Consider the following 12,576-nt stretch of genomic DNA (forward strand, 5'->3'; position numbering starts at 1 on the left):
GGTCGGCCCACCCGCTGAATGCAGTGATCAGTGAGATTTAGGGAAGCAGAGACAGAAACCTCCATGACTGGCACTTTTCTTCATAACAGCTGACAACACACTTCCTCAGAGATGAATGAGCACCAGGCAGCCTTGCAAAGCCATGTCTCAGACCGAAGGATATAAAAATACTATCCGGGCTCGTTGGATACAGTCTTTTGACTAGTGCTCTTACAAGGACACAAGCGCCTCGTACACGTCTGAGAAGACAAAGGGCATCATGATTTATGTAGGATGATGATCGTTAATTTTCTAAAATATATTCATCTTAACCTAATTTTCAAATGTAATATCCTATAATATCATTTGTCTATTTGAATGTTTGTAGCAGTGGTGTCCCAATCTGATCCAGTGGACTTCAGGCAGTTGCTTAGAGGAGCTCGAATGGGTTTACAAATGGTTCCAGAGTCAAACTCACAAGAATCATGTGAAGCGACCCAGTGATATGATTGAGGCTCTTGATGTGAATGTGTCAATTTGGGTCTAAATGAGGTAGGAATGGGCAGCCAGCATGAAAAACAGTCGTGAAGAGAAAGAGAAAGAGAAAGAGAAAGAGAAAGAGAGAGAGCTCTTAGGCCCTAGGATGGGGTAACAGCAAGTGTGAAGGGACGGATGAACGCCAGAGGGGATGAAAGGGTGGGAAACAGAGAAGGTGTGGTCAGGGAGCAGGCATTAATCTATTAATCTGGATACATAAACCTCCTAATGAGAGCAAACGAAGTGGCCTTGGGGACAGAAAGAAAGAAAGAGACAGTGAGGGTGGATAGGTGTAGAGAGAGAGTAAAGGTAAAGTAAAGGTGCACGTATTTGTCACTGTACACTGTACAGCGAAATGTGTCCTCCGCATTTAACCCATCTGGTAGTAAACACACACTCACACACACACACGTGTTAGGGGCAGTGAGTACACACACACACACAGAGCGGTGGGCAGCCAACTCCAGCGCCCGGGGAGCAGAGAGGGTAAAGGGCCTTGCTCAAGGGCCCAACAGCGGCAGCTTGCTGAGCCCGGGAATCGAACCCACAACCCTGTTATCGACAGCCCGGAGAGAGAGAGAGAGAGAGAGAGAGAGAGAGAGAGAGAGAGAGAGAGAGAGAGAGAGAGAGAGAGAGAGAGAGAGAGAGAGAGAGAGAGAGACCACATTGGTAACTCATGTGATAGCATCAGTCCTAGCTCAAAAACAGGCCTAATGGAAGAGACAGTTCCAGCTTGTGGGACTGTGACCTTTCTCCTCCACAGAGGCCTGGCTGGAGCAGGCCCAGTGCTGCCGCTCCTGCTTTAAACAGCCTGGTATTTAACCAAGACCTGTGGCCTTTTCTTACAAGCAGCACATTCTCTAAAAACACGCTTAGAGACTAATGGGAAAGTGTACAAATGCACGGAGGCAGCAAGATTCATCGATCTGAAGGTGAAGGTTCAACTACATTGACTTTGGAAAGTAACAATTAACTATTATTGATGATATTATTTATAATATTCATTCATGCTACCTGCTACACTGTCCAAGTTTATATGGATCCTAACTGCTGCTTTTAATATTATTATTATTATTATTATTATTATCAACTATGATCATTACTTTCATTATTCTTATGATCTTCTTCATTATTCTTATGTGTTTCTGATTTGCTCAGCGGCAGTTTTATGTTTTGTTAATCTTTTGTTTCATTACTGGATTTCTTATCAGTTGTAAAAATCGCTATACAAAATACATTTGACTGTATTTAATAAAGTATCTATTTTTCTGGCCAAAATGAAATTCTTGAAACAGCTGCTTACAGCTGCTCTTGTCCTGCCTTGGTTTGTTTCCTGACCCAAAAAGCAAAAGCGATAACGCAATGTACCGACTGGGGATGCACTCACTGTTATAGATGAAGGACAAAAGTCAGTTCATTTCATGTTTAAAAATATGCAAATATGGGCGAATAGGCAAATAGGGAAACGTTTATGTCCCCGGGTTTTAAATTCATGTTGGAAAACTTTCAAATTTCCAAATAAATAGCTTAAAATATATTTACAGTGCCACCAAAATAGAAAATGCAGCAATGAATGTTATAATTTCCATTTTTTTAGTGTTTAAACATCAATATTTTGCTACTTTGGCCTTGTCCCTAAACATTAAAACAGACGCTGTGTGAATTTCCCCACTGCGGGACTAATAAAGGATTATCTTATCTTATCTTATCTTATCTTAAAATTACAAATATTATCTGCTTCAATAAAATGATAACATTTTTTTGTGATTTATTTTTATCAAGATGCCTGTTTTGATAATAAGCTCAAAAGAAACCTAATGTACTATTTTACATTCATATTTGTTCAAATGTTGCATTTTTTAAACATTATATATCACCGTCTCCAACATTACCGTCATTACCGTCGTTTCAGCCTGTGATTTCTGTAAGGAATTATTAAAGGTAACATTTGTTTATGAAAGCTATGGTAACTATGGGAACAAAGACTTACAGGGGAGCACATGTCAATGCCAATAATCACCTATTCCTCCTGATTTGTGACGGTAATGACAGCTGGCGATGGCAATTTATGTTTTTTTTAAATCAGTAAGGCTGAAAGGCGTCAGAGAGCTGCAGACAATACAGAAAACAGAGTGAAAAAGAAAGCAAAACCCTTCTGAATGATCTAGATTTTGGGATTATGCACTACTGAACTACTGCCTTGGCCATCATTGAGTCGTCCCTCTAACGCATGCAAACATCGTTGTGACACAATTAAAAGAAAATTAGTGCTAAAAAAGTTCATATGATAAAAAAGGGCACGAATAAAGAATCACTCTTGATTAAGACTACACAGATAATGAATACAGAACATGGGTCATTGTAAACCTCTGACCTGTCATTCATGGAGGATGTGGGCCTGACGTGAAGGCCGGATATGGGCTGACCGAGTATTTGGTGTATTTTTAGAGCTACACCTGAATGACACCCAAGTAAACAAACTGAGCTGTAGTCAATTTTCCAAATAACTGTAATTGAGCTGTTGTCAGAGAAGTCAGAGATGTACACCCTTAACACACACACACACACACACACACACACACACACACACACACACACACACTCACAAACTGTCAGTGCTCTAAGAGACCTAACTTTCTCACTTTCAGACACACAGGGCTCTTCTTTACTATATTTTTCAATACCCCGACTCTATCAAACACACACACACACACACACACGCATATATCCAGCTGCAGGAGCTCATGCTATAGCTTTAGGACAGTGAAGAATGTTGCAACTGCTGCAGCAGCATATAAACACATGCAGCGAGTGTTAGCAGCCTGATAAGGTCTTGTCCTACCACAGTTTTCCTCTTTTACACACATATACACACACACACACACACACACACACACACTCACAAACTGTCAGTGCTCTAAAAGACCTTCTCACTTTCAGACACACAGGGCTCTTCCTTTCTTTTTTTTTCAATACCCCGACTCTATCAAACACACACACACACACACACACACACACACACACACACACTCTCTTCTTTCTCTTTCTCATGCTTACAGACGCACTGCTCTTCCGTCACCCACCCTCCCCCACACACTACAGTTTCTGCATCTATGCACAACCTCTTCTATCTGCTCTCGCGATCTGTCACACACCTCTGCTCTCGTTTAGAAAATCTACAGGAAGAAGAGCGAGTGAACGTCCCGCCGTCACTAATTCTCCTACCAGCTCAGAGACGGCGTCGTTATAATACAGCGCTAAAGAAGAGCTCCCTGTAGGGCTTTGAAAGCATCACAGGGTCGTATTCCACATCTCTGTAGGTCAACTTAGATGTCCAATACAGTAAAGAGGATAGTGTCACTCTCATGCAAAAACCTTGTATCTCCAAAATGTCAAATTTACAGGAGAAGAAAAAAACTTCAATGGAAGTCCTTGTCGTTTTGGAACATTTCTATTGATTTCTATATTTAACTTTATCAGATTTTTGGATTTGCTCCACAATTTGGACCACCAATCACCCCCCCATCGCACGAGATGCCCCCCGATACTAGTGAGGGCGGATCAACACACAACCCAAGCCTCTCATTTTCTGAACCGCTGCCAATGCAACATCACCGGGCAACCAACGCGCCTGGAGGGAAGTGCCGTATACCCGGCTCCATCGCACCAGCCAGCAGACGCCAGTGACGCACCAGCCTGCTTGAGGCTCTATCAGCGATCCTATGACCATAGAGACAGCGCCCTAGTCTGCTGGACCACTCTGTTTAAACAATAAGATCATAAGAAGAATTATGATAATTATTATAATTATATGATAATAAAGCTGTTTTGCAAAAAGCCGATAAACTAAACTAGTCTGTGTAGTACAGAAGTACAGAAAGGTGGAGTAGAAAACATTTATTCCGCATTTTAACTCTTTAACACAAGCCTATTACAAGCCTATTTACCACTCTGTTATTCTACCTTAATACTGAAATATGCAGATTATCCGGTGTACGTAAGGAAATTATAATAAGCTCTGCTTTTTACGGCACAGCAACTGCTCACAGGAGCCAAGTGGCACAGCTTAGGTTAGCAATGTAGGCAAACATTATTTTTAGTAATTATTCCTGAGTCTTAACGGCGAGTATAGCTGTCCTCTCTGTGTCCTCTCAATGCAGTGCATGTTTAGGTAGCTGGAGAAACAGTAGCCAGGTGCCTGGGTTAGCTTTTAGCCTAGCACCCATGTACTTGGCACCGTAAAATTGCAATATTTGAGACCTCAGAGCAGTCAAACCAGTGTCTAATTAGCACAGAGACACTAAACGAAATAAAGCGATTGAGAAAAAAAGATCAATACATCACCTCAGATGCTGTGTGGTGGAGAAGCAAACCGTGAGCTGCTGCGCTAACTGCAAGGTGATATGCTATCTGGGAGCTTATACATAGCATACTGCATATCAGTCATCATCACGAGACCAATATTACACACAACTAAGAGATATCAGACCAGCCCAGTAGATCAGATAAAAGTTGTGAAGGTGAAGTAACATGAAATACCACCTCAGTTTAGCAACCACGGCACCGAATCCGCCAACCGTCGTCTTTAAGCTGCGCTCAGCAGCAGAGAAGCTAACTGCAAACCTTGTGAAATTCCTTCCGTTGCACAGAAATGAAACCAATGTTGTCGAATTTGCAGCCAAAATCAAGCGCAAAATCAAGAAAGACTTGCATAGTTATTTGGTAGACCCGCCCCCTTCTCCCAGAGCAAGCCTTAGGGTCTTATCTTGCACCCTATCTTGAGACCTGTCATGATGCTCAATGCTATCTTACACCCTGCCAACAGTCTATTTTCACGTCTTTCGCCTGCATTGATTAAATAGCAGTGCTGCTTGTGAATATATCTACGCTGACGGAAAACACAGGAGCTCCACTGACTGAAAACGGCTTAGGCAGACGTTCGTCAACAGTCAGACGTTCGTTCGTTGCTATCTTGGCAGTGAATGGTCAACACAGGCGCGTGCAGCCCAGCGCTCGTACACCCCCCCACGCTTTACACCACTGAACTAGCAATCCACCAAGGTCAGTCTGACCGCACCTGGCTCTTAAAGGGAGCGGCGAGCGACACGCTGATTGGTTTATTACTGCACGTTACCCCCAAAACAACACACCCATGATTAATTAACAGACTTAGACACAGACACACTGACACGCCCTAAATTAAGCTGCACGGTACATTAAGACCGGATTCCCCCTCTGGATTCCCAGTTTTCCAGTAGCTGGATGCTTCAACAGCAGCTCATGGAAGTTCATGGAAGTTCCACTACAACTTAGCTTCTCCACCATGCAGGAGGGCACCTTGCAGATCCTGCAGACGACCGGCCTCTTCCAGCCAAGGCTGTCAATCACTTCATTCCTAAGTGTAGCTCCGCCTTCTTACGAAATAGCAGAGTAGTACGGGGTTATAAACGTATTTCTCTGGGGAAATGAAAATGGGCCAATATTAGCACACGGAAAACCAATTGCTGGGAGTTTGAAGACACTGGAGATGGAAAGACAAATCGGGGAGATGGGGGGAAATGGGCGGGGCTGTTTTGTCATTGAAACATAAGGGGGTGGGCGGAGCTACACATCACACCGCAACCAGCCAGCAGAGGCGCTAGACCTGTAGTTGCTAGACGTTGCGCTCTCCACAGTCACCGCTGCTGCAACTGATGTGCTAACTACAAGAAGACATGCTAAACTGCGAGCTGTACATGCTAACCACAAGCTAATGTATAGCATACTGTGAACTGAAGATGTTATACATGAGGAATATGAATGGGATTTCTTGTAGCGCTCAACATGGCGTCTGTTTACAGATAATGTCTCGTCATTCCACAAAAGTTCAAGCGATTCGTGAGGTTTTTGTCATCAGATTTTAGCAGTGATTAAAAATACGTTTCAGAAACGGGCATTTATGACCTTCAGGTTCCAGTATTTTGGTCTCCAGCCATTCAAACATGGCCGCCAATGGCGATTGAACGGACTTGAGGGCCTACAAGGACCTCAGTCGCTAAGCTAACGCTAAGCCGCTAACACTGCTCCTGTCTGCTGAATGTGTTGTCTGATGTCTATGTGTATCGAATCCAAGGACTTTTGCCACAAACTACACAATACACCCCATCGTTCCATCTCGACAACATACTCGTCATACTCCACATGGCCTTTATCACAGCCTAAATAAAAAATCCACCTCTTAGCATCAGTGCTAATCTGTCAACAGCCTGCCACAGAGCATCACAGCACAATGCTACGCTGAGGCCTCAGCTAGACCTGAACTAGACCTCACATTAGGCGCAGAGCTCAAAGAGGATGTTTAGACGTCAACACTAGCATTCTTAAGTTCTGTACTTGAATAGCGATAAAAGGCCGATTTCTGGAAGTCGCTGGTTATTATGTGTGAGCAAACTCTATGAGTTTTTAGACGAGTTTTGAAATCTAGGCTGATTTTGGGGCTTTAATTTTAAATCCGAAGCAGCAGACGTTGCAAAAAGCACGGTGAACTCTTTAAAAGTGCCCTAAAACGCCTTTATTCACCTTTATTATACTCTTTAACACTGTGGCCGGGGTGAGAAATACTCCACAAGCCTTTTACAAGCCTGTTATTTTACCTCAGACTGAAACTAGCAGTGTACTTGAGGAAAAATGTTTAAGCTCTGCTTTTATTGGCTGGTTTACGGCACTGCAATGGCTCACAGGAGCCACACAGCATAGCTTAGCTTAGCACTGTAAGAAAGCACATGGTTTTTTAGTAATTATTCACGAGTTTTAACAGATAGTATTGCTGTCCTCTTGATGTGGTGTGCAGTTAGGTAGCTGAAAGGACTGTAGGCAGCTGGCTGGGTTAGCTAACACCCATTAGCTTAGCACTCGCTTGGACGACTTTACTGATAAAGTTCTTGCATTTAGCCTCGAAAAGCTTTCACTAGTGGGCAGGGTTTTTCTCAGGTTTGGGGGTGTTAATATAACAAGTCAAGACTGTGATGTAACAGTTTTGGGGGTTTGGATTTGACCCATTTTACAGCTACAGTCGTCTGTTTCTATGTATTGAACTTGAATTATTTAGCAATTTCAAAATACAGACAATTGTGCATTCTAGGGACTCTTTAACATTAATAATAAACGCAAATATATATATTTGCATTTAAAATTAAAATTAAAAATATATTTTTATGCAATCTCATATTGATTGTTATGCCCCCCTAGTGCATATGCATAAATGCTAAGTGCAAGGTGCAGTCATTAAAGTTGAAACAATATCAAACAAAAAAGGCAATTAAAAATATATATATATTTATAGAATATTTAACAAATTATTTCACAAAGTACATCCATGCACGCCAGCATTTAGAAATTACATTGCTTAAAAAAAATTAATAATAACAATTTCCTCTGGCTAAGAGGGGTAATGCTACACTCAAAGCTAGAGCAGGTTCTCCAGATGGTCAGGGCACCTAATAGCTTACTGTAATACAGGCCAGACGCTAGAAGAAAGGCTGCACCCCTGGTACAGCATGGATTCTGGGAAATTCTATTTTGTGTGATCAAAGAGGGAGCTGGGTAAATATCCCGGCTCACACTGCGTCCTGTTTACAGCTAGCGTGCTAATCTCTCGGCCAGATCAGTGTTTTCTCCCACAATTCTGAGAATGCCAGGTTAGCATTTTGTCTACACTGTTTATGAGGAAGTGCAAAATTCACGGACGGCTGGAGTCACGTTTGCTGCAGCAGGGAAAGCACTAAGCTATGCTCTCTCTCTCTCTCTCTCTCTCTCTCTCTCTCTTTCTGCCTTTCTCTCTCTCTCTCCCTTTCTCGCCCTCCTTATCTCTCCAAATGGGAGCTATAATTCACTCAATTATATTTCGCCACCTGGCCTGCCAGCTCCTAAAACAAGCAGCACTGTGCAGAAACACTGCAGATGCTCTTCTCATGGCAGTAGTATTATTAACATGCCATAACTGACAGCTGCCTACATAGGGACGTAATAACACATGCATGAGCACTGAATTTTATAAAGCATTACTCGATGCAAATGGGTGCGCACACACACACACAGCTTGTCTAGTCCCTGTAGAGAAGTACTACGACTCTCTGGATCAGATAAACATGCTGCCTAATGCCAGGTGTGGGCTAGAGGGGTATAAAGCCACCCAGCATTGAGCTGTGGAGCAGTGGAATGATGGTTAGTGCTCCATCCAATGCCTTTGGGATGATTTATGGAGTTGGGAATGATAAGATGAGGTGGTGACCATCCAACATCCTGACCTCACTAATGCTCCTGTCACTGAATGCCATCAAATCCTCACAGCAGTGCTGCTCCAAAAAATCTAGTAGAAAGTTTTATTCCCTGGACAGTAGAGACAGTTACTTCAACAAAAGCAGGATCAATACTTTTTAATACTTCAATTTCAGAAGATGCAATGGATGAGGAGGTGTCCCAATACTTTTGTCCTCATAGTGTACCCACACAAGTAGCCATTAGTAGGCATTATTAGCCATGTAAGACTGTTTAGCTGATGAATCCCTTTAGCTCTGAGTGTTATTTGTGAGCAAAATCTATCAATATGAACTATAACGATTATGAAATGATACACTTCTGCTTTGTGCTTTATGACGACAAACTGATCTCATACTTAGTCCTCTAATACAGGCAATTTTGGCCTTAGCCTAGCTTCACCTCACGCATATGCTCTCTGGTTACTGTATTCCCGGAGGACCTCTGGGGTGGATGATCCACTTGCCCTGGCCACATTCCCAAAATGGCTCTGTCACCATTCCCAAATGTAATTGGCTGATTAATTTCCCCATGCATATTGCATAAGAGTGACAGGCCATTCTGGGCAGGATGGCTTCCCAAGGGGGCGAGAGGATGGCTTACCTCATCAACAATGGCTCTAAGACACCCAATGTCACAATACACCAATACGCAGAGGAGAGGATTGAAGGACGGACACGGACACACACACACACACACACACACACACACACACACACACACACACTGTCCCAAATACCAAAGCGAAACTTAAGACCATTTGGACGCCCAAGAGGAGTATGAAACTATGACGGGTTCAAAACCACAGATGTTAAACAAAAACACACCTGTACTGCCCCCAGCTCTTCTGAGTGAGAGCAAACACACTGACGTTTAAGGAGAAGCCTATTAACCCATTTAGAACCACACACACACAATGATGTGATTACCTTGTAATTAATACTTTGTAATGAATCATAATTTAATATGAACAATTATGCTCTATAACTATTCAGACATCCAACAGCAATATGAAACCATAACGGCTGGAAAGTCCAAAATGTTCAACAACCACACACCCGTACTTCCCCCAGCTCTTTAATTAACTGCACAACATAACAAGTGATTAATCGCAATGATCTGCACAAAACAGCAATTAAAAAAAACAATTAAAATGAATTAAAGTCACTATGCCAAATTATGTGATTAATGGTAAGTAGCTACGAAAAGTGATGCCATTAATCAAGTCGAATGTGATTCATCGGAATTAACCGTGTAAAAACAATGTGATTAATCGCAATTAACTTGTCCAAATGTGATTACGGACAAAAAACTACAAAAAGCAATGTCATTAACCAAGATTGACAATACAGAATAATGTCACTTATCCTAATTAACTACAAAAGTCATGATTAATCAAAATGTAGTGCGTGAAACAATGCGATTAATCGCAACTAACTGTGTAAAATCGTGTGAAAAATCACAATTGACTGCGCAAAACAAAGTGATTCATAATAATGAACTACAAACAGTAATGCCTCAATCAAGACTGACTACACACACAATAATGCCAATGCCAATGTCACAATTAATCATGATTAACTACTAAAATGATGATTAATCATAATTAAGCACATGAAACAATGCGATTAATCATAAATAACAACAAATAATGTGTGTAATGATAACAAACTACAATAAGTAATGCCATTATTCAAGATTAACTGTGTAAAATTCATACTGTGTGAACAATGCAATTAATCGCAACTGTGTAAAATAATTTGACTAATTTGAATAATTTGATCACATTTCCCTGCACGAAACAATGCAATTAATCCTAATTAACTGAGCAAAACATTAATGATTAATGATAATTAGCTACAAAAAGTAATGCCATTGATCATGATTAAACACAACAAATATGAAAAATTAAAATGAAGTGTGTGAAACAGTGCGATTAATCGTGATTAACTATAAAATAGTGTGATAAATAATAATGATAATTAGCTCTAAAAATCAATGCCATTAATCAAGATCTGCTACACAAAGTAATGCCATTAATTGTGATTATGAATTATTGTAATTAACGGTGCAAAATAATGTGACTAATTGTGATTAGCTACACAGAGTGATGCACTTTATCACAACTGCTTGCACACAGTATTGTGATGAATTGTGATTAATTACATGTGATAATGCAACTGACTGTGATGAAGTGTTCCAGCTGTTTGACAGCCCTGTTAATGACATTGGGATAGTACTGCAAAACACTTTTAGGGATAAGTACACACACACACACACACACACACACACACACACACACACAAACAAACAAACCGCAGAAGCACCAATTCATCCCCTCGGCAGAACAGGCTGACACAGACTCTCTCTCTCTCTCTCTCTCTATGTCTCTCCTTATCTCTGTCCTCTCCCTCCTCATCTCTCTTACCTCCGCTGTCCCCAGTTTTCCATTCCCATTCCCCTTTTTTTATCTCCACCTCTCTTCCGACCTCCACCTCTCTCCCAACATCTTTCCATTCTGTCATTCAGACCCGGCTTCTGGCGTCCTGGACGGCATTCTGCAAAGCTAATGGCTTTACCACCCCGTCCTTCACTCCCAGCGCACCTGCACTGCAAAGACTGGTCAGTCAAGTCCCAACAGGCTCCATAATCGGTTGATCAGTTGCATTAAAGGAGGAAGAACAGAGCAGACACTTGAGACAATAAGGGATTCCACTGACATCGCCGAATAACATCAATCAGTTTTGCAGACTTTGATACTGCCTGGTGTGTTTACTTAACGAGAAGAGCTCGTTACGTCCGAATATTCTCAATCATTAAAAAGTCAGTGCTCTTTAAACAGGCTCAGAGAGGTCCAGCCAGAATCGCCGGTTCAAATCCCAAGTCGTGACGACTGCCATCAGCAGCCGGAGCCAGAGAGAGCACAACTGACCTCACTCTCTCCAGGTGGGTAGGTGGCGCTCTCTCTCTCTCTCCAGTGTGATGCTGGTCGTCACGGGCATATGGTAGCTGATGTGTGTCTTTTCTCAGTTTGAATACAGGAGTTGACTGGTTGAGCATGTGTCAGTCCTTACCTTCCCAGTGTCGGGAGTATTACATGTGATGGGGGGAGTGCTAACGAGTGAGTTGGGTAATTGGCTTATATAAAATCGGGAAGGAAAATTGGGGAAAATGAAAAAACTATATATATATATATATTTATATCTTATATCTTGTATAAAATATTTCCTTATTTAAGGCCATTTAATGCCACTGATAATTAGCCACATTAATAATAGCCTTATAATGTAATTACATACTTTTAAAGAGTCGTTTGCATTATTATATATAATTCATCACAATACTGTGTGCTAATCACAATCACATTATTTTGCACAGTTAATCATGATTAATTACATTTTCCCACACAGTTAATCGTGATTCATCATAATTACAATAATCACGATTAATGGCATTGCTCTTTTCTTTTTTTTTTTTAATCCACATTAATAATAGCCTTATAATGCAATTACACCATTTTAACAAGAGCAACTAACTTTTGAGTAAAATTTTATTTAAACAAAGCAAAAAAAAGGGACATAATTGCATTATAATGGAGTTATGTAATAACTGTAATAAAAGTTTGGGAGAAGGACCACACCCAAACTCCTCCTCCCTTCATTAGTATGCAGCATAAAACCGCTCCTCTCCCTTCTCCTTCTTATGATGAAAATATGCACCCCTCTAATGCGCCTGCTCCTCCTGATGGTCCAATTACTCTCAACC

At 41.4% G+C, this 12,576-nt stretch overlaps 1 protein-coding gene across 3 annotated transcripts in view; it reads right to left on the reverse strand.

Moving 5' to 3' along the window:
- Positions 1 to 12,576, reverse strand: part of mgat3b (beta-1,4-mannosyl-glycoprotein 4-beta-N-acetylglucosaminyltransferase b) — a 47,793-nt gene that overhangs the window by 12,587 nt on the left and 22,630 nt on the right. The window lies entirely within an intron of this gene.

This window comes from Salminus brasiliensis, chromosome 7, assembly GCF_030463535.1.
Source record: "Salminus brasiliensis chromosome 7, fSalBra1.hap2, whole genome shotgun sequence".
In the NCBI taxonomy this organism is placed as follows: Eukaryota; Metazoa; Chordata; class Actinopteri; order Characiformes; family Bryconidae; genus Salminus; species Salminus brasiliensis.